Source organism: the organism of the source record quoted next, unplaced genomic scaffold (assembly GCF_019419815.1).
Source record: "Pyrus x bretschneideri cultivar Hongxiangsu unplaced genomic scaffold, Pyrus_bretschneideri_v1 Contig37, whole genome shotgun sequence".
NCBI lineage: Eukaryota > Viridiplantae > Streptophyta > Magnoliopsida > Rosales > Rosaceae > Pyrus > Pyrus x bretschneideri.
Genome location: NW_025999690.1, coordinates 3,971,320 through 3,992,785, shown reverse-complemented (window position 1 = coordinate 3,992,785; position 21,466 = coordinate 3,971,320). Strand labels below are relative to the sequence as shown.

The 21,466-nt window shown below is 36.5% G+C and overlaps 2 pseudogenes; one reads left to right on the top strand and one right to left on the bottom strand.

Moving 5' to 3' along the window:
* Nucleotides 1-454: 454 nt before the first annotated feature.
* Nucleotides 455-5,270, top strand: LOC125480910 (annotated as a pseudogene).
* Nucleotides 5,271-5,972: 702 nt separating this feature from the next.
* Nucleotides 5,973-8,119, bottom strand: LOC125480909 (annotated as a pseudogene).
* Between the last annotated feature and the right edge of the window lie 13,347 nt (nucleotides 8,120-21,466).

The following is a 21,466-nucleotide window of genomic DNA, read 5'->3' as shown; positions in this document are numbered from 1 at the left end:
TAAAAATTATAATAATTTTTTACCGTTGGATGAAATTTCAAAGACCCGAATCACTTAATCCGATGATCTTAATGGAAGAGATCTGTCTTCTCCTCATAATTGAATATGTGACATCGACATGTATCTCATAATTGACAACGAATTCTTCCCTAGACAAATTAAAGTAACTCAAAATACCACATTATCAAAAAGGGAAATAAAACATTAAAGAAAAGTGACGAGTACCAACAATCAAAACAAGTAAATTGGGGTAAAAAAAAAAGAAGAAAAATTAATATGAACTGTTATTAGTATTTTAAAATTTTCATTTTACACTATTTATAAATGTAATTTCTTCTAATTATAAAAAATTTGAAATACGAAATGAAATTTTTGAAATGCAAATAATAATTTTCAAATTAACGAGGAAGGCGTAGAGTTTTTGTTCAAAAAAGAAAAATTGAACGGTTGACAGCTATCAGGATTTTATTGGTTTCAGATACTTATGTGGAATGCTGACCTGGCATGCTCTGTGCAAGAAAGATTTTTTAATCGACCTCTTTTTACGTCACAGTAAAGAGAGACGACCAAAAGTTGAATAAAAAAAGATGCTCTGAAACTCCTCCTCCCTCTCTCAAATACTAATCCTTCGCGCCCTTTTAGCCTTCATTCGATATCACAACCCTTTCTCTCCCTCTCTCTGAAGCTTCCTTCATTGTTGCCGGCAAATCTCTCTCTCTCTTACACCTTTGTGATGATTTCAACTTTTGGGTGAAAAAAGTTTGGATCTTTGTGTTTATTATGCTGCCTTCTGTTTTTGTATGATTTTTTATGTCAATTTTGTGTCTTTGGGGAAAAAGTTTGAATCTGTGGAGGTAATAAGGTAAAGATTGATGTTCACTTGTTGTTTGTGTATATACATGCATGTGTGTATATCTATATATGTATATATGTGCATGTGTTTGTATGATTGTTGTGTTTGTGTGGTTTTGGTGAAAAAGAGGTGACTTTTTTTCAGGAAATTTTCATGTTTTAGATAGAAAAGGTGGAAGCTTTGGACTTCATAGAGAGGATGGACTACAGAAACTTGCCAGTAGCAAAGAGAACCAGGAAGAAGAATCGTGCGGGTGGCTCGGCCGCTGCGAGTCGAGAGTACGTGTCTATATCTGATGAGAGTGAGGAAGAGTCCAGAGCCTATGAGTCACTTGATGTTTCTGATGAGGCCAATGCAGCTCCACCCACAGCCTCAGGAGGTAAGCACAAGAAGAAAAGGCTCGGGAAGCGAAAATCCAGTTAACAGGTCCAAGAAAGGGATGTTTGGTACAGCAATGGACTATGAGTATATGGATGTGTCTGATGATGGTGAGGAGGCCAGTGTGGAGATCATGATTTAAATGATCCCATGGATTTTGATGATGTACATAGTGCAGGATCAATGAATGGCAAGAAATCTGACCCAGTTGATCTGGAGGCTAGTGATGATGATGTAGTGTATTTTGGCGAAGAGGGAGGAGAAGGAGGAAGAGGTTTCGGTTCTTTGAATTTGGAGACAAGTGATGCCAATGATGAGGTTGCTTCTGATAGCTCAGATGAATCTGAGGCCACTGAGGAGGTTGCTTCTGATGTTTCCAACAGCTCACATGATTCAGAGACCGTCCTGTTTAGTGAAGAGGAAAGCGCTCATTCGGATGACGAGGATTATGACCCAGAAGAGTCGGAAAGTTCTGAGTTTGCTGAGGAGTCAAGTTCATCTGGTGGAGATGGCCAGTGGAGCGATGAAAGTGATGCTGATATGAAGAAGGGGGAGAATGCTAATAAAAGGGAGAAGAAAAAGGGAAGTGGGAAAGCGAAAAAGGGGGAAGGTGTTCAGGATAATATTGAGGTGAATAAAGTGCATTATATTGATGAAGGGGAAGTTAAAGGGGATTTAGAAAAGAGGGAAAGGGGAAAACTGTTGAGGGTGGTGTCGAGGTGAAGAAGGGGCAGCATTCTAGTAGAAAAGATGTTACTGCTTTTCTATTGAAGTTCTGTTTTGGATCTAAGGAGCCAAGTGTACCAGAGAAGCCAGAACTTGATCCAGAAGAAAACGAACTTTGGGATGGATTTCGCTTTTCTCTCAGATCTTGTGATATTGGTTCGACTGGATATAATAAGGTAGGTTGGCATAAATTCATCATTCACTCTGATCTTGAAAGTACATAATTGTTACCGTGTTGTGTATTTTCACTTTGGTGTATGACCTTACAATTAGTTGTTAGATTGTAGCAATGATCCAATCAGTACATATTCATTGTTAGTAGCCGAGTCATTAATTAGTTGTTAAGGTTTGATTGTAAGTGAATGTATTGATTGGCAGGTTGGAAATCAAGATTCACTCCCCACTGTTCATGAAGAGGATACTGCTACCCTTTGTAAGCGAGGGAGTCATTAGCTTATACTCGATGAAGAGATTGGACTCCGATGCAAATTTTGCACTTACTTAGCCAAGGAGATCAAATATATTTTTCCAGAATTTGTAAGTTTACGCATGTTTTTTTCAGTGTGAGTTAAAACCTTTTTTTATGTTATCATTTTTCATTTGCATTAAAACATAAAATCTAGTTAATTCTTATGGAAACAGTGTAACACTGAGTATAGAGCACCGCCTGTTGTTTGGAACATGCTTTAGTACGCATCCATTGTTGGAACTTTTATTCATAGAGATTTTAGAGACTTAGAGCAAGCGCTTGCCTACCTAGGTGGTCTGAGGGATTTGGAATGAAAGTATGCTGTGTTTTTGCTGCTTACCCTGTAACTTGAGTTGGCTTGGCTCTAGGGCAAACTGACAGTTCAGATTGTTACCCTGATTGGCATATAATTTCAGCTGCTATCTGTTTTTCGTTATTTGTTATTATTGGATCTATATGTGTCTGTGAACAGCTCTAACATATGTTCGTTCGGACTTGACCATTGTTTAAGTACTTTGGGTACTCAAGCTTCTGGTGCTTAACTTGCCAGTTCTTTATGTTTCTGTGTACTTAGCTTGAGAAGGTTTTTTTTTTTTCTTCTGCATCTGCCATTCTTTATTGTTATAATTGCTGGGGCGTTAATATTCAAAAACATTGCAACTTGTTGGTTTTAATCATTCAAATTGGAATTATCAAGTGAGTTAAAAAAATATCGTTCGAATGTTTCCGGCCAATCTGAAATTCTTGTTAAGAATCTGTCGACTCTAATCAAGCATACGCTTTGAATGAGTTTACATTAGGGTATAATTTTCTGTTCTTTGTTTACCTTCCTTGCCTGCATTCTCATACTGTAACTGCGTGCTTATCAACTTAATTATCATGATTTGGCATATCAAATATGTGATTTTTCTCTTGGTTATGCACATTCCAGGTTGAGAATCCTTACGAAAAATTTGGCAGAAGAGGCTTTGAAACTGACAACTGGTCTGTCTTTGATGAGCTTCGATCTCATGACTCTGGCTCCGGTCCCCATTCTGGTTGTAGATCTCACCTTCACGATGAAGGCCCAGTGTGGGACTTCATTCCAGGTGTTAAAAGCAGCATGTATCCTCATCAGCGTGAAGGTTTTGAGTTCTTATGGAATCATATAGCTGGTGGAATACATGTTGAGGAGCTGAAAAAAAGAAGCAGTAATTATGCTGGGAATGGTTGCATAATTACACACGCTCCTGGAACTGGGAAGACACGGCTAGCCATTGTCTTTCTCCAGACATACATGCAGCGGTTCCCACACTGCAGGCCACTTCTGATAGCTCCTCGCAGCATGTTGCTTACATGGGAAGAGGAGTTTCAAAAATGGGGTTTGACATTCCTTTTCACAATCTAACCAACACGGACTTATCTGGTGAAGAAATTGAAACGGATGTTAATTTGGTTATGCGAATTGAAGGCCGGAAAAGCATAGACAGAGTAAAGAACAGCAGAATGTTGAAGTTGTGTTCCTGGACCAAGAAAAGAAGCATCCTGGGAATCAGTTACCAATTGTTTGAGAAGCTTTGTGGGACAAATCATTCTGGAGCACTGAAGCAAGCGGAGGAATGGAGAAAAATTATACTTGAGTTTCCTGGTCTTGTAGTATTCGATGAAGGGCACACTCCTCGGAATGATCAAAGTCGTATTTGGAAGGCTTTATCGGACCTCAAGACTAAAAGGCGCATTCATCTGTCCGGAACTCCTTTCCAGAATAATTTTCAGGAGCTCTTCAATACAATCTGCCTGGTGAAGCCTACATTTGCAGACTCGATCGACTCCAATAAGTTCACTGGAGATTTTCGCAGAAACCAAAGCCAAAAAAGAAATTTAGAGACATGGCAATGGACTTCTGTGACCAACTGTAGTGGAAAAATCAATGATAAAAGAGAAAGACATGCTACAGAGGTCAAAGCGAAGATTGCACCATTTGTCAATGTCTACAAGGGTTTTGTACTGCAAGTAGTCTTCCTGGGTTAAGGAACTCAGTTGTTGTTCTACGCCCAACGCAACTACAGGAGGAGTTCCATAAGAGAATTCAAGTGATAAAATCACAGTTTGAAAATGAACACTTGGAGTCTCTTATATCTATTCATCCTTCCCTCTTGCTTAACAAGGAAGCATTTTCTGGTGACTGGGATAAGTTAAACAAACTGAAATTAAATCCTGATGTTGGAGTTAAGGTAAAATTTGTGATGGACCGCATTCGACTCAGCGATGCTTTGAATGAAAGAGTTCGTGTTTTCAGTCAGTATATTAAACCCTTGGTTCTTACAAGGGATCTTCTGAGATCTCAGTTTCACTGGACTGAAGGGGAAGAGGTGCTCTATATGGACGGAAGTTGTGATATGAAGCAGCGTCAGTCCTTGATGAAGGTTTTCAACGATCCTTCCACTAAAGCCAAGGTTTTACTAGCTTCAACCAAAGGATGCTGTGCAGGAATAAGCCTGGTCGGAGCTTCAAGTGTTGTGCTTCTGGACGTCACTTGGAACCCGTCGGTGGAGAGACAAGCTATATCCCGTGCCTACAGGCTAGGACAGAAAAGTTGTCTATGTGTACCACCTCCTCATGGGTGGAACAAATGAGGAGCACAAGAACGAACGCGAAGTTGACAAGAGCCATTTGTCTGAGTTGGTGTTTTCTGATTCGGACAGGAGTGATGCTCGCGAGAAGAAAATCCGAGCTGTTTCTGAGGATAAGGTTTTGGAGGAGATGGCTCTGCATGAGAAACTGAAACACATATTCGAGAGTATAGCTTTGCTGCACGAAGACATCTATTTTGAGCAGCTAGGCCTATTAACTTTTGCTGCATGAAACACATATGAGAGCTTATTGCTTTACTGCATGTAGAAAAATTCTAGCTGTTTTTTCTTTTGCTGCTGGTACATCATCCCTTCACACCCAGCGACCCTCGAATCCACAACAACGGTCTCTCTCTCTCTCTCTCTCTCTCCCTATCCACTGTTTGTTTCCACAGAAACTTGTTTGTCATTCAAGTTTTCTGGGAAAATGCTTGGTGATGTCGGCAATATATATTATCGTGTCAATGGACTTGATTCTGTTTGAATCAATCCTCAAATTCCATACAAACCAATACTTTCTCATTGGGAGGATGGGGAGGTTTTCTACGCGCGGGTGTAATGTACGGTTTTTATTAGGCTCGTGATAGGGATGATTTCTGGAATGGATAAGCGGCGTTTGGTGGATTATATAGTCCTGGCCTGTGTGGTGTGGTGTGAGCAGGAACGCAAACACCAAACCTGGTTTATAAAATGTATGCTTTATTCATACGAGGATTCCTTGCGTTCCAAGTAATATTTCAGTGCTCATTTTATCTTTCTTCTCAGCGCACTGCATTAACTATACATTTCGGCATCAGTGCGCTTTAGTAACAGGAGTAATAACTGAATCCCCCGAGGTAAAATAACATGGCGAGTATTGACAACATGCAGTGCGCTTTAGTAATAAAATTTAACCCTATCTAATCACAGACACTTGGGACTTCAAAAGCATATATCAAATGTTGTTTCCAGATCGAGACCCATTTCTTGGAGTCAAGCCCGAACCAACATCAGCTTACTCCCTATAAGTATCGCACCCAAGTCGATAAAAATAAAACTATTAGGTTGTTCAAAGTGTAAGAGTACCATGCTCTTGGAGATGGACTCTCAAATGTTGGACCATATCCTGGTCGCTCATTACCAAAAGAATAGGGAACTCGGTCCATGTGAGCTGGACCGTTGTGATCCGTACCATGAGATAATGAAGGCTGATGATCTGGAGTTTGTGATGGAAAAGCAGAATGATCAACTCCATGATGGAATCTCGGTCTGAAGGAGGGGGGAGGCATCTCAGGAAATGGAGACATATAGGGCGGGCCACTGAGATTAGCATAAGGAGGTCTCATAGGGAAAATTGTTTCCCAAATCCTACTTGTTATATGAAAGAGTGCATCCTGTACAGACAGCAAGCTTCTAAAGCACCAGGAGATTATTCCTACTGCATTTAGCACGATTAGGATACTCAAGTTAATAAATGGAAAACTGTGGACCAAAAACAATAGAAATAGAGAAGAAGAATGGTATTTAAGCATTTTGATCAAAACACATGAACTATATTACTAGTTATACTTCTGAACCAAACAAGCGTATCAAATATAGTAAATCAATCGACCGTTAATGTAAGTCTAACAGCCAATCACTTTATCCAGCACACAGACATCATAATGGGCGGAAGTTTTTAACGTTTAATATTGTCTGCCTATCTTGCTGCAGAAATATTCAATATCATACTCAATTAATCTAATTATAATTAAATCTCATATTTCTAATGGTGTGCTTGCCCAGCCTACACAAAGGATAGCAGACTAGGAAACAGACATTGACCTGGGCAGATTTAACCTCCTACCAGCTCTGATTGCCAACTTGTTCAAAGCTCTTCTAGTAACAAGTTAAACTTTCGTATTGCATGATACATTTTCTCTATAACGTTAACGGTCCACGAGCTTTTTTCAGTAAATGCAAAGAAGTTTACCTTCTTAGTTGTTTGCAGATAAAGCAGAAAAGTTAATTCCAATTAATACTCTGACAAAATATCAGTAAGTATCAAGCACAACTTGGATTAGTTTAAGACTTCCAATCTCCCCAACACTTTCATAAAAATTTTACTTGAACCATATATATCCGGTAGAAATTTTCAGAGAAAACGAATTGAAGACTAAGCATCGTGAAAAACGGAAGGAATGTGCATTATAATAACGTTTGTAGCTCATATGAGCTTAATATACCTGTACAACTTAATCATTTTGGTAGCTACCCTTCTCAACTTGTTCCTTTGGAAAAATCCGTATACTAGCACCTGTAGCTCTTCTCATTTCTGTAATGATGAAACCTCCTTTACCCAATAAACAACCTGTCTGCTGTGGATGTACAAGAAGCCTAGCAACCACTGCAGCACCAGGTTCAAACCCAATCTCCGCAATTCGATGATGTGCGCGAATAACAGCTTCCTGTGCTGGGGAATATTCTTGCTCTGGATTCTGCAATGAACTTCCAACATTAAACTTGAAAACCTTTCATTTTGTTTAATTTTAATTTTATTGGGCATCAGGAACCAAACATAAAATGTACAAAATGTTTCCAGTAAGTAATGATAAAATGGCAAGGCAAATACAATTGGCCTCTTGTACCTCTTGTGCAGATATGATGATAACCCGCTCATCTGAATCAGGTGCACAATCAGCTATCTTAAATGATGCACCAGTTTCATTTTGCATAGTCCGAATAACAGAGCCACCCTTCCCTATCAGACTACCAACCTTATCAACATGACATAGCAACTTGAATACCACCTCTTCTTCCATAGCCATCATGTTACCACTTCCAATATTTTCAGGCCCGGGATTAGAAGAATAATTCCTTGAGTGATAATCTGATGCATTAAAGCCAGGCCCAAAGCCCGATGAGCAATAGGATCAACTTGTGCAATTATACCAGTTCTGTGATTTGATCCCCTGAAATTTTGGTAGCACCAGAGTTAGCTACATCTACCTTAGGGTTATCTTGAAGACAACCTGAAACAGACAGAAGTGCTTTCTTCACAACTGAAAAGTCTCATGTTATCTGCATATCAAACCAACATGAATATAGCCCTGAGTAATGCATTAGCACAACAAAACCAAAACATGTTATTTGCATCCCAACAGTAGTTGAAGCATGCTTCCCTCGTAGTGTTAACAATCATTGTCTTGTTTGTCTTTATTAACCCTTTTCTTTGCCCTTGGGTAGGTTTTGAGTTGAAGTCCTACCATCTTTGTCTGGATGAAAGCGTGTATTAATGGAAATCGTGTATCTAGTTTTATTGAAAATTCATAATGTAGTCTTCCTCATTTATTCATATTTTTAATAAGATATGAAGAGCACTCGCTGACATTTATGACACATATACTTAGCAAAAGAAAGAAAATAAATCAATCCCATTTTAGAAACTTAGCTTATAAATCATGACATACAGAACTTCTTGCAGTTGCTTGTCACACCAACACATAATATGCATGGGTGTGTGGTTTAGGTCTAAGCACGAATATCTAGTACATCATTATATTCAAAAGAACTTTGATGGGACTTACATCACACCAAGTCATTATGTAGACATAACGAGTCTAATCACTTAAAGAAATTCATTTCTTCATATAAAGATACTAAATCAATAACTTAAAATCTTGAGTTGTTAGTCATACCATATTAGCATGATGACGTGAGCATGCACAGTGCTACCAGGGCCCAAAATTGAACGGGGCACCACAAAATAATATTCCAAATAATTAGGTATTTAAAAAAAAAAATTGTTCAGAGCCTAAAATAGGGGTTGGAGGGCAAGAGCCCACGTGTGAGTGTCAAATAGAACGGCCCAAGTTTTGGGCATTAAAAATAAAATAAAATAAAAAATAACATAAGGGGACCACTATTCCCCCAATCAACCATAAGTTACTAAAGGCTTGTTTGGTATCCTATTTGAAAATTTTTATAATTTCTCAAAACATTTTTTAAAGATTTTTTTTTTAAAACAATTTTCTTTAAGACTCAAAAACTTGTTTGGTATGTGATTTAAAAATTTTAAATCTTACAACTTAAACTAGACAAAGAGATCCAAAAAGAGAGGGTCGAGAGAGAAAGAGGTGAGAGGAGAAAAGAAAGTAAGAGATAATTGGAGGAAAGATAAAGAAGTGAGAGGATTGGAGGAGATAGAGAGGAAGCGGAGTGAAAGAAAGAATCGAAAAAAATGAAGAGAGCAGATTGGAGGAGAGACGAAAAAGGTAAAAAAAAAAAAAAAAAACAAAAGAGAGAAGGACAGAGAGAAACAAAAGAGAGATAACTTTGAAGTGAGAGGGGAGGAGTGAGAGAAAAGAAAGGAGTGAGTTTAAATTTAAAAACTTACTTTTTTTGTTTTTAGAGAATATACTATATTTTTGAGTTAGTCTTGAGTTCAGTTTTTTAAAATAGTCCTACCAAACAAGTTTTTAAAGCCTAAAACTTGAAAATTGTTTTTGAGTTTAAAAAGTTGGATTCAAGTAGAATACCAAATAGGTTCTAACATTTCAAACATTTTTCCTGATTCCCCAGTCCCCCCACCCCACTTTGCTCCCCACTGCTGATGTCTCTGTTTTTTTCTCTTAATTTCATTGGCTGCAAGCCTGTAAGTGCAACATTTTAACTCCCAAGCTGCTGCGCTGCAGCTTCATTCTTCAAGCTCGAGCCCTGACAAACATGTCCTTTTCAGCAATCATTCACCAACCCCTTTGAGTTTTGAGGTAACTTAATTTTTAAATTTGAATAATTATTAATCATAATTTAATATAAAATTTTACAAGTGATATAGAATTATATGGTAATTGATGTATAGAATTGTTGTTGATTAATTGAATTATTTGATTTCATTTCCAACCCAATTTTTTGGTTCAATTGTATCAATTTTTATAATATGTTAGATAATGTGTTAGTGCTTTGATAATATATAATAGATGTTAATGTTTTTATAATATATAATATGTGTTGGAAAGATAATTTTGATGGGTTTTGTTATATCATGTGTAGATAATTTTTGCAAACAAACTATTGAAGCCATGTCTTTTAGGAAACAATTGTCTGGTAATATGAAAATGAAAAAAAAGGCAAAGGATAACGAAATTTGCGAAAGTTTAAGAGGATCACTTAATAATTTTTTTCTCTACAGAGAATGAGTTGGTTGAAAATTTGAGAGGAAATGATGTTGGTGAAGAGTCACAAAATGTTGGGGAGTCTCATGATCAAGAAATTGGTGGTTATGTGGAGAAAGATGTTTATGACGAGTCTCATGACCATGAAAATAGTGGTGGTTTAGAGGAAAATGTTGGTGATGAGTCTCAAGACCATGAAAATGGTGGTGATGTAAATTTGAATGTTGATGATGATCATATTGGTGTAGAGGAAACTATTGAATCTCTTGAACCTAATTTCCATTTAAACATTTAAGATCCAAGAGTTTGAGATGGTCTTAATGCAGAAATCTTGTACAAAATGGACCAATTCGAGAACTAATCTCACTTATCCTTAAGGACAAACTCTCTAGAAAAATTTCCTCACACTATTACGATCGAAAATTACGAACGGGTTAAATTTAAGATAGAAAATGGCTCGTGTACTCAAAATAGTAGGATAAAGTCTTTTGCTTTTGTTGTAAATTGTTTAAAACAATTGCATCAAAAAATGAGTTAGCAAAAGATGGAATTAGTGATTGGAGACACCTTGGAGAGAAGCTTGACCAACATGAAAAGAGTAAAGAGCATCTCACTAATTCGAGAACTAGGGTTGGATTGAAAGGTAGATTGACAAAAAATCAGACAATTGACAAAGAATTTCAAATGCGAATCAAGAAGAGACAAATCATTGGAAACAAGTGATGCTTAGAATTATTGTTGATGTGAAATGTCTTGCCATATGTAATTTAGCATTTCGTGAAACAAATGAAAGACCTTATGAAGACTCTAATGGCAACTTCTTAGGTTTACTTGAAATGATTGGAGAGTTTGATTCAATAATGCAAACGCATTTTCGACTCATTGAGAATAAAGAGATTCATCATCACTATTTGAGTCATAAAATCCAAAATGAGTTGACAATCATTAAAAAAAGTAAAAAAAGCCAAACAAGGGAAAGGACCATTAAAGCTTATATATTTCAACCTAGATATTTAGTGGGTAATTAAATTAAATTATTTTATTTTATTTGTTCTTAAGAAAATACAAACTTTATGGCATTGGTGCCATGGGCATTTGGATTCTGGGGTTGACCTCGTATTAATGTTTTTTATAAAAAAAAATTATTGAAGTCGGAGCAATCAAATGTTTAAGTTATTTATTATATTTCAGTATGAGAACAGGTGACGTCGTTTTTGCTTACATAAACTGTGAATTTTTGTCGAGTCTGTTATTTTTCATTAATTTATATGTCCATGAGGGTGTTTTTTTTATATCAGATAAAGGTTAGGTTTTTTTTTTTATTTTTTGAGAAAATTTTTTTATTTATTGGTTTTAGTTTTTATGGATTTGTATTTCTGATTATTTTTACAAATTTGGAAACAAGAGCAATTGGAAATCTTCTGATACATTTGAAATTTGTTTCCTTTTCTTACAGATCCCCATTTTTCTTTGTACGTTGTCATTTCAAAGACATTGAATGGTCATAAAGTACATTGCATTGGACCACCAATTAGCAAGATTAGCATTAACTACCTTGCCAAACAGTTACAAACATAAAAATAAGGAAAACAAAAATCTCACCCAGAAAAGGACAACAAAAAGAATGGAAAAGGCGCCAAAATTGCATAACTCAGAATTCCAAAACCTAAACCTAACCCTAACCCTATATACCCCTATCCTTCACTAACCCTCCACCCTCCCTATAAATAGACCCAAATATTGAGCGCTTGTGCGCACACAAAAAGTAAGTGATCTTCTGGAGTGTAATCGGGTTAATCTAGATGCAGTTAGAATGTGAATGGCAGCTTCAAAACCTCTAGATGATGGTGAAGACGAGGCTGATGAAAAATATCTTACGGTTCTCAACTCAACTATCGAATCGTTGATTTACTAGAGAATTTACCAGAGAGGTATTTATATAAAGGCTTTTTAGCACCTCTCTTAAGGAATTTTACCACCTCTTTATTTATAATTTGTGTTGTTAAATTTTTTTATTCATGACCATATGTTTATTTATGTTATCATAATTTGGTTCTTGGATCTAGTTCCATAGTTTTCAGTTTTTCATATTCATCTTCGACTTCTAATATAGTTTTTGGTGTCGTTAATTATAATACAAGATCAAAAAGTAGATATAACCTCAAAATATATGCAAGAAACTATTATTGGTTCGAAAATTCTAATCGTGCATTACTTATAAGAGTATTTTTTTTTTAAACATGGTATCTTGGATACATTCATCTATATGGTGTCTTGGGTTGCGAGCTGCCAAACAGCATCAAAAAACTGGGTGTCCAGTTTCAAGACTCTATTTTTCTTTTTGGCATAACTTTCAATTTAGAGCTCCATTTTGTACAAACTTTATATGCTTTTAAAGTACAGAACACAAACTTCAAAACCCATATATAATTACATGATTTGGTTTAGTTTTGAATGTTCCAAAGGGAGCCTAAACTTGGTCCAATAGTATTGTTTTTCTAAAATGTGTAAAATGGATTGTGAACTACGATTGACTTGATCCTTCTGAAGGGTACGTAGGCAGTCTAACGCAAAGTTAGATGCAGCCATAAAATAAATGAGATTAAATATTAGTGGAAAAATCATCAAAGAAAGAAATGTTAGCATGGTTAATAACGTAAAGGGTAACTATGACATTTTTGTGACTATCACCATAGTTAGTTTATGTATAAAATTTCTGGAGCATTACATTTCATCTCAAATTTCGACTTCAGATGTGAGGTAGTTCTCTGGAACTCTTCAGGAGTTCCGATGAGGTTCATGTCATCGACATATACTGTAACAATCGCAAAACTGGAATGTGACTTCTTAATGAACACACAAGGGCATAATTCGTTGTTCATATATCCCTAACTAGTCAAATACTCACTCATATGGTTATACCACATTCTTCCGGATTGCTTCAAACTGTAGAGTAAATGCCTCAGCCGAATTGAGAGTGTGTTCTGGGGTTTGGAAATATTTGATCTAGTCAATGTAAGTCCTTCGGGAACTTTTATAGAAATTTCTGTATCAAGATCCCCATAAATATACGTAGTTACTACGTCCATCAGCTGCATACTCAGTTTTTTGGGAACTACCAAATTGATAAGGTAGCGAAAAGTAATCACATCCATAACGGGTGAATAAGTTTCGTCATAGTCAATCTCGGGGCATTTTGAGAAGCCTTGAGCAACAAGACGAGCTTTATAATGCACAATTTTGTTCTTCTCCTTTTCGAACTAAAACCCACTTGTAGCCAACAGGCTTCACATATGGAAGAGTAGGAGCTACAAGTCTAAACACCTTACATTTCTTAAGCAATTCGAGTTTGACTTACTGCTTGCTTCCAGTTTGACCAATCAGTTCTATGTCGACATTCATCAACAGAATAGGGTTCAATGTCATTGCTCAACATAATCTCAGTGGCTACTGCATATGCTAATGCATCGTCGATGATCATCTCATTTCTACACCAAACATCATCCAAGCTAGCATAATGGGTCGAAATCTCATGATTCTCGATAGGTGGATTCGTCTCTTCAAGGACGGTTCTGTAATCTAGAATTTCCTCATGAGTTGGATAGAATGAGTAGGCGATAGTTGGATTCACAATAGGCTCTTAAGGGGCCTGTGTCGTTGGTTTCCTCTTCCCAGGGTGTAAATCCTTTAAACCAAGTGGTCTGCCATGCTTATGTGTAGGTGCAGATGATTGGCTAGCTACTACTGTACATTGATCGGCCAAGGTGGCGTCCCAAGCCTTTAAAAGGGAAGTTTGTCGTACATTTAGTACATCCATCTTTGCAAGCACATTCACAGCTGGAATATGTGATCTTGTCATCGCGCTAGATCGGTGAAAGCATCTAGAATGCTTTGAAGATATAATATGCGTTGCACTTTAGTTTAAGACTGAGCGGTGCGGATCTAAATGAAACAAATTAGGAGTCGTCCATGATAATACACGTCGTTCATCAGGAATGTTGACGTTCTTATCTCCCTCTAACAACGGGAAGACTATCTCATAGAAATGACAATCCACAAAACGAGCAGTAAATAGATTGCCTGTCAAAGGTTCTAAGTAACGAATTATCAAAGGAGAATCATATCTGACATAGATTCCCATCCTTTGCTGAGGACTTATTTTTGTATTCAAGGGCAATGAAATCGGCACATAGACCGCACAACTAAAAATGTGCATATGCAATATGTTGGGTTTATATCCGGTAACCAACGGAAGGGCGCTATTTGGTTGTGTAGCAACAGGCTGCAGGCGGACAAATATGGCTATATGCAATATTGCATGACCCTAAGCAGCAATCAGGAGCTTGGTATGTATTACCAACGATTGAACAATCATTTGTAAGCACTTAATGAATGCCTCTTCCAAGCCGTTCTGGTTGTGAACATGGGGTACTGGATGTTCAACTTTAACCCCAACTGACATGCAAGAGCCATTAAAAGTTTTAGATGTGAATTCTCTAGCATTATCCAATCAAATAGATTTGATCGAATAATAATCATGGTGGTAAGCCCTGAGCTTGATAACCTAAGCCAACAGTTTGGAGAATGCAGCGTTCCTTGTGGACAATAAGCACATGTATGACCAATGTGTAGAAGCGTCTACCAAAATCATAAAAGATCTAAATGGTTCACTGGGAAAGTGAATCGGTCCACAAATGTCCTCCTGAATCCTTTGTAGAAAAATAGAAGGATTTGAGAGAATCTTGTCATAAGAAGGCTTAATAATAAGCTTTCCCATAGAACATGTTTGACATGCGATTCCTTGAATCGAACCTAAACTTCGAGTTAATGGATGCCTGTGTGATGATTTGAGGATACGACGCATCACTGTTTGTCTAGGGTGTCCCAAACGATCATGCCAAAGTGTAATTTCGTGCGTGGTCCCAGTGGTAGGTTAACCATATAGTTGCTCTTTATTAGGCGTATGGTCGTAGTATACAGACCACTTAAGATACACTTTATCTTCTTTAGAATATACTTCTGGCCATATTTGTAGTAATGTCCTTGAAACTCAACAACATTCTTCCAAAACGTGGAGAATAGAGTGCCTCATCAATGGTCAAGATTGTACCATTGGACAACATTATACATGTCTTACCGTATCCTTCTATCAGGTTGGATGGTCCTAAGATGGTTGTCAAAGGTGCATTCTTAGGTATGAAGTTAGTGAAATAGATGTGTTCATGTAAAACGGTGTGCGTGGTTGCACTATCTGCCAAACAACTAACTTTCCCACTAGTCATACCTAAAAATAAAAATTAATTTGAATCGGTCACATGATAAAAGTTCTAAAAAAAACAAATATCCATTGAAAATAATTTAAGTATTCAAGGATGGTAATTAAAAAACTTAATATTCAAAAACAAATCACCAACAAATAATCCAAACATGAAGGAAATTGTTTAAAATTAAACCAAAAAACAAGGGGGGTTTGGCCACTAGGTGGAATTCGGCTCCATTGTTCCAAATAACAACTAAAAATAGTTCATGTCTAAGATTATAATCTTCTATAGGTGTGGTATCCTCCTGAAAGTCAGAAACCTTCATCTTAGTACCCTCCGATTCATCCACTTGCACAAAGTTTGATTCAAACTTCTTACGATGAGAATGATATTCAACTACAACCTTCTAGGGAGCAGGGCAGACACGGGACCAATGATCTTTTGAACCACAGTTGTAGCGTATGTCCACATCCATGGTTTCTGGTGCTTTACCCTTATTCTTGAAGTTTAGGGCATTGGGAGCGAGGTTAGGGCGTTTCTGGGCTCGGTTTCCTCCTTTGGGTGGGCCTTGGCTCTGTTGACCTTGACTGGGTGGCTTCTGGCCGCCCCTACCACGCCTATGTTGGCATTTTGGACGTTGGTTTGTGTTATATTGTATTTCAGGCACATCAGTCGGCCCAGTAGGCTAAGGTTGATGATTTTTCATCAACAGCTAATTTTGCTTTTTAGCGAGAAGTAAAACAGAGATCAAATCCGAAAAGTAAGTAAACTTCTGAGCCCTATATTTTGCTGCAGGACAATATTGCTAGCAGAGAAGGTCGAATAGGTCTTCTCCAAGAGATCCTCTTCAGTTAATTCTCGTTACAAAACTTGAGAAGTGATCGGATTCAACAAATTCAAAATTATATTCATTCACAGAATTAAAGTCTTAGAAGCGCTGATCTTGCTTCAGGCAAAAAGATGTCCTTTAGTGATCAAAGCAATCAGCCAAAGCAACCCAAAGTGCTTATGGATCTTCCTCAGCAAGGTATTATGTTTGCAGTGCATCATGAATATGTCTTCAGATGAAGATCATGGTAGTGGATTTCGCAGCTTCACCAACTGGGTTGTTCGTCTCATCTTCAATGACTGGATGCAAATTCATTACAGTGAGGTGGAGCTTCACATCTTGGACCTACTTGAGGTAGTTCCTTCCAAAGACCTCTAAAGCAATGAAGTCGAGTTTGTTTAAATTCGACATGTCCTTATCACAAAATAAATGGACAAGAATGTGGTTAGTGTAATGGAGAAAAAAATCAATCCATTCACATAGGAGTACAATATTCAGGTTCTAATAGACATTTATTGGTTTAAATTTACATGAAAAAAACTTCGGGATTTCATGGGTGATGTTTTTAAAGAAATCTTCTGGTTTTCAAACAAGGCATGTTTCTAGAAACTTTAGGTTTCAAAATAATTATGAACTTTAGGTTCAGATGTTCCTGTAGACAAACACTAATATATATACAGAAATATGCAAATAGATCTTCAAGGTCTATTATTATAATTGAATTAATTATTTGGACTTCGTGAAAATTTATAAAACTCATAGGCCTAAAAAGTTAGGCATTTAAACTCGGGGCCCAAAATAATGGGCCAAAGCCCACGGGTGGGCGTAATTTGAAACTGTGAGGTCCAGGCCCAAAAATTGGGTTGGAATAAGCACGAGCTAATTAGACCTTAAAAGAATTGGGCTACTAGCCCATTAGTAGCAAACAGGCTGCTGGAATAGGCCCAAAAATAAGGGGCCCATATGGGCACTAATCAAGTGCGGCAATGAGCATGCTGGGGATGTAAGCCTATTCAGAGGCATGCTCTGGTGCTTCGTGATGCAATGCATTAATGTTCTAGCTTCAGGTTGGAATTCGGTGCGATGCAGATGTATAAACTCAGGGAGACGCAATCCAGTGTGTCGTAGGACACGGGGACACTATAGCCATGGGCTGGTGTCGTGGGCTGAGTCCAATAGAGGCCCAATTGGGCTCTATGATACGGGCTGGGAGAAATAAAGCCCAAGTGGGCTTGGGTCAAGTCCAAGGTCAGAACTAGGTTGTGTCACTGGGGAAAGAAAACGGCGTCATCGTTTCAAGCGGCTGGGTTTTGGGACATAGTTCTCGGTGCAGAGTCGTGGGTTCGACAGTAAGCCAATTCCTAGTGACAGATGGAGTAACTCAACGTCGAGGGAAAAGAAAAAGGGAAACCCATGAAATTTAAACTTGAATTTTACCCAAATACGATGAAATTCTTCTGGAATTTCAATGATTTTGGTTCAAAAATCATGACAACATGTCGTATTTTGCCAAAAAAATTGCATGGCAAGGCCATGGTCCCGCTGCAGGCTAGTTAGGGTTTCTAGGTTGGACGCCATAGGCGTCGGGTTTTCCAGTGGAGCTCGATGGCTCCGTGAGTGGCTTAGGTCATGGATTCGAAGAACTATAAAAAAAAATTCAATTTTTTTCTTTTTCAATTAATTCAATGCATATTTAATCAAATAATTGAATGCATGGACAGATATATGATACAATTTATGGCAATATCAATTCACATAATTCAACAATTATGGATATAATGCATATACAAGTTATGTAGAAACTAAAATTTGAAAAACGCAAAGTTGTGTCATGCATTATGGTGAATGTTCATGCTATCAGGACTACAAAAATATCAAGATAAAAACCGTCGTTTTGAAAGAACTTGATTGCCTGATGATAATGATGAACGAGTTTGATGCAGAAAACTTCCACGTTAGATTCCTAAGCCCAGCAGTAGGAGGATGCTGATAACGTGTTGTGGCCTATATTTAACTGACAAGGAGAGAGGGCCGGCGACACAGAGAAAATAGAGAGAGAGATGTGTTTGTAGGGTTGTGTAGAGGATGTGTTATTCCCCCTACACAGTAAAGTTTATAACAAATTTTTATTTTTTTAACAACTTGAGATCAAGTTGTGGAGAGTAACTTACATGGAACGGGTTCACCATCACGTGGTGTTCCAATTCGATAATACAAATGTCATGTGTTGAAAAACTTACATGTTGGTTTTTTAGAATGAGACACCACAGTGGTGGTGAACCGCTTCTATATAAGTCATTCTCTAGGTTGTGAGATATGCTACATCTACCACATATTTTTACCATCTCTGTAACAACGATAGGTTCCGCTAACATATGTGGGTCCAACTTTATTAGAGATATGGTGCAAATGATGGTACAAATATGTGGTAAAACTAGCACTTTTGTTTATTTACTTGTTCATGAAATATATGCATATTAGAACAAGTTTGATGACTTAAATGTGATAAAGAAAAAATAAATATAGTAAAAGCATAGCTAAAAAATGTCAATTTAAAGGCTTATAACTCAAGTAGTAAAAGCATTTATTCATGCACTTGAGATCAGTGGTGGAGCCAAAACTTCATGTTAGGAGGGGCGCACTTTAGATCAAAATGGACATAATATATACATACATACATACATACATATATATATATATATATATATATATATATAAATAGAAACTATCTCATCCTTTTGGTGGCCTTGGTATTAAATTTAAAGGTGAGTGACCAATCATTTATTCTTCATTATATATGGTCAACTATATCAAGAGTTGAATATAAAACAATATTAAAAGCACACCATTTATTCTTCATTCTTGGTATCAAATTCAAAGGTGATTGACCATGCATTCATTTTCTTATAATGACCAAGAGAACATTTTTCTAAAAACATTAAGGCATGAGAACATTTAAAGGGTTTCATTGTGCTAATTTGGAAAAAGGAAATATTTTTCTCTTCTGGATTTCATCGATGATATAATAGAGGGAAATGAGAAATTAACCAAAATAATAAGTCTACAAGCAAAGGAAATAATTGTATATAGTCAAGAACCAGATAATATGATCAACTATTTTTTTTTTTTTCTGAAATGATGATCAACTAATATTAGTATAGAACTATAGTTTCAAATATTTAATGTAAAAAATTTAAAGCTTTGTATTTGTTGGATTGAAGTTAATTGAACTAACCAATACAATTACAAACTCAAGTAATAGTGGTATTATAAAATTAATTAATGATAGTAGAGGTTGTTAGGAAAAAATAATTTGAGGATAGGCCCGAGCTTACTCTAATCTTAAGATGGCTCCGCTATTGCTTGAAATCTTAGGTTGGACTCCACCGATTATTACTTGTATCAAAACAAGTAATGATTACACACACAATACATTGTTAGGATTTAACTTGTTGTCTTATGTTTATAAACTGTCAATCTAATAGAATATTGATACAAACAAATTTTTAGTTTAGCAATATCTTTTCTTCCAAAAACTTAATAAAAAATCGAATCTAAATTTCTCATCCGAACCCCACAGTTTTAAAAAAATACAAATAAATAAAAAAAATCTGATAGTACTAGTTGATTAAAACACATGTAAAATGTGTTTGTATATCTTTAAGTTGGGCAGGGAAAAGCCTCCATGTGACAAAAAGTACTAGTGTTTTTCAGTTGGCCTTTTGTTAACGCATGGACAAGTTAGAGATGGATGGTTATGGTTGGCATGGGGTGATTAAATAAAGGGGTGTGACATCCACACATCCTTTTATATTTCTCTCATATTTTTTTGGTTTTCGATCGTTGGATCAGATGAGTTAAAAAGATCAATGGACAAAAATTAATAAGGGATGTGTGAGAAGTAAAAAATGATATGTGGATAGCACACCCCAAATAATTAAAAAAAACATGTTTTAAACTCCTAGCTACAAGCCTAGAACCCAACCACATGTCTTGTTCATCTCACAAGTCACAACCTCGTAGTTAGGCCGTCTCTGAGATTTTAGAGGCTTTAAATTCATAAAAATGCCCTTTCAAAGATAGTTTTCTAAAAAAAGTAGGACAATACACATGTTAGAAAACAATAACTTAAATCAATACAAACTTTAGGACTCACTGATTGTAACTTTCCAAAGTCATTAAATAATAAGTAAGAAGAAATACAAACATAACATTCATTGAATAATCAAAAACAGTTTAATCTTAAACAACCAAACAAGAAAAAAAAAAAAGTTTCAAAAACTCTAATTTCAAAGTTTCACTTGAATATATAGCATTATTATACAATAAAATTAAAAAAAATATTTTTTAATTAGGGTGTTGTTATTGGTACTTCAAATATATTGTTGTGCACTCTAAATTTTTATATTTGGAAAGAAAATAATTTACTCTTATAAGGAGTGCACAATGAAATTTTTAAAATGCTAATAAAAATATTTTTTTAATATTTACATATAAATTTTAGATGACAAAAAAATGTTGGGGCCCCAAATTCGCCGCCCTGTGCAATTACACCTCTCGCTACCCTTCAACGCCCCCTCTGCCCATAGTACTTTCTTTCTTTACATTCATTCTTATATTCTTCTCGTGAAACTTAAGGCATCATCCAAGAAATGCAAAACCATATGTCAAAATTACTGATAAATTTGGTCCATAACCAACGGAGTGTTAAGGTTAGTCGCGCACACCAACCGAACATATTTTATTGATTTCCCGAGTCTAATTTTTGGATCACACCATGGGCATTGGTCTTTTGCCTGAGAATCTTTATTGTAATCTGGCTTAATTAGGGGATTATGGTATATTGATGGACTTATGTTGGATTTGCATAAAGAGAGAGAGAGAGAGAGAGAGATGAACTTTGAGTCAATCGTATATGTTGCTTAAGAGAGGGATTTCCATTTTTATACAATAAATGGAGACTAGTTCTGGTGCCTGTTTTGCATTCTTTTACAACAAACTGAAGTCTCCATTCATCAATCCATCTTTTGCAAAAAAAAAAAATCAGTTCAATCCGAAACTTTATCCATTAGATTCTCATAGTGAATTTTAATATCTCTTAGAAAAACGTAGGGCTTGTTTGGATATACTGTTAAAATGACTAAAAGCACTTTTAGAGAAAATATTTTTGGGTTCCAAAAGCACTTGAAGTGCTTTTATGCAAGAA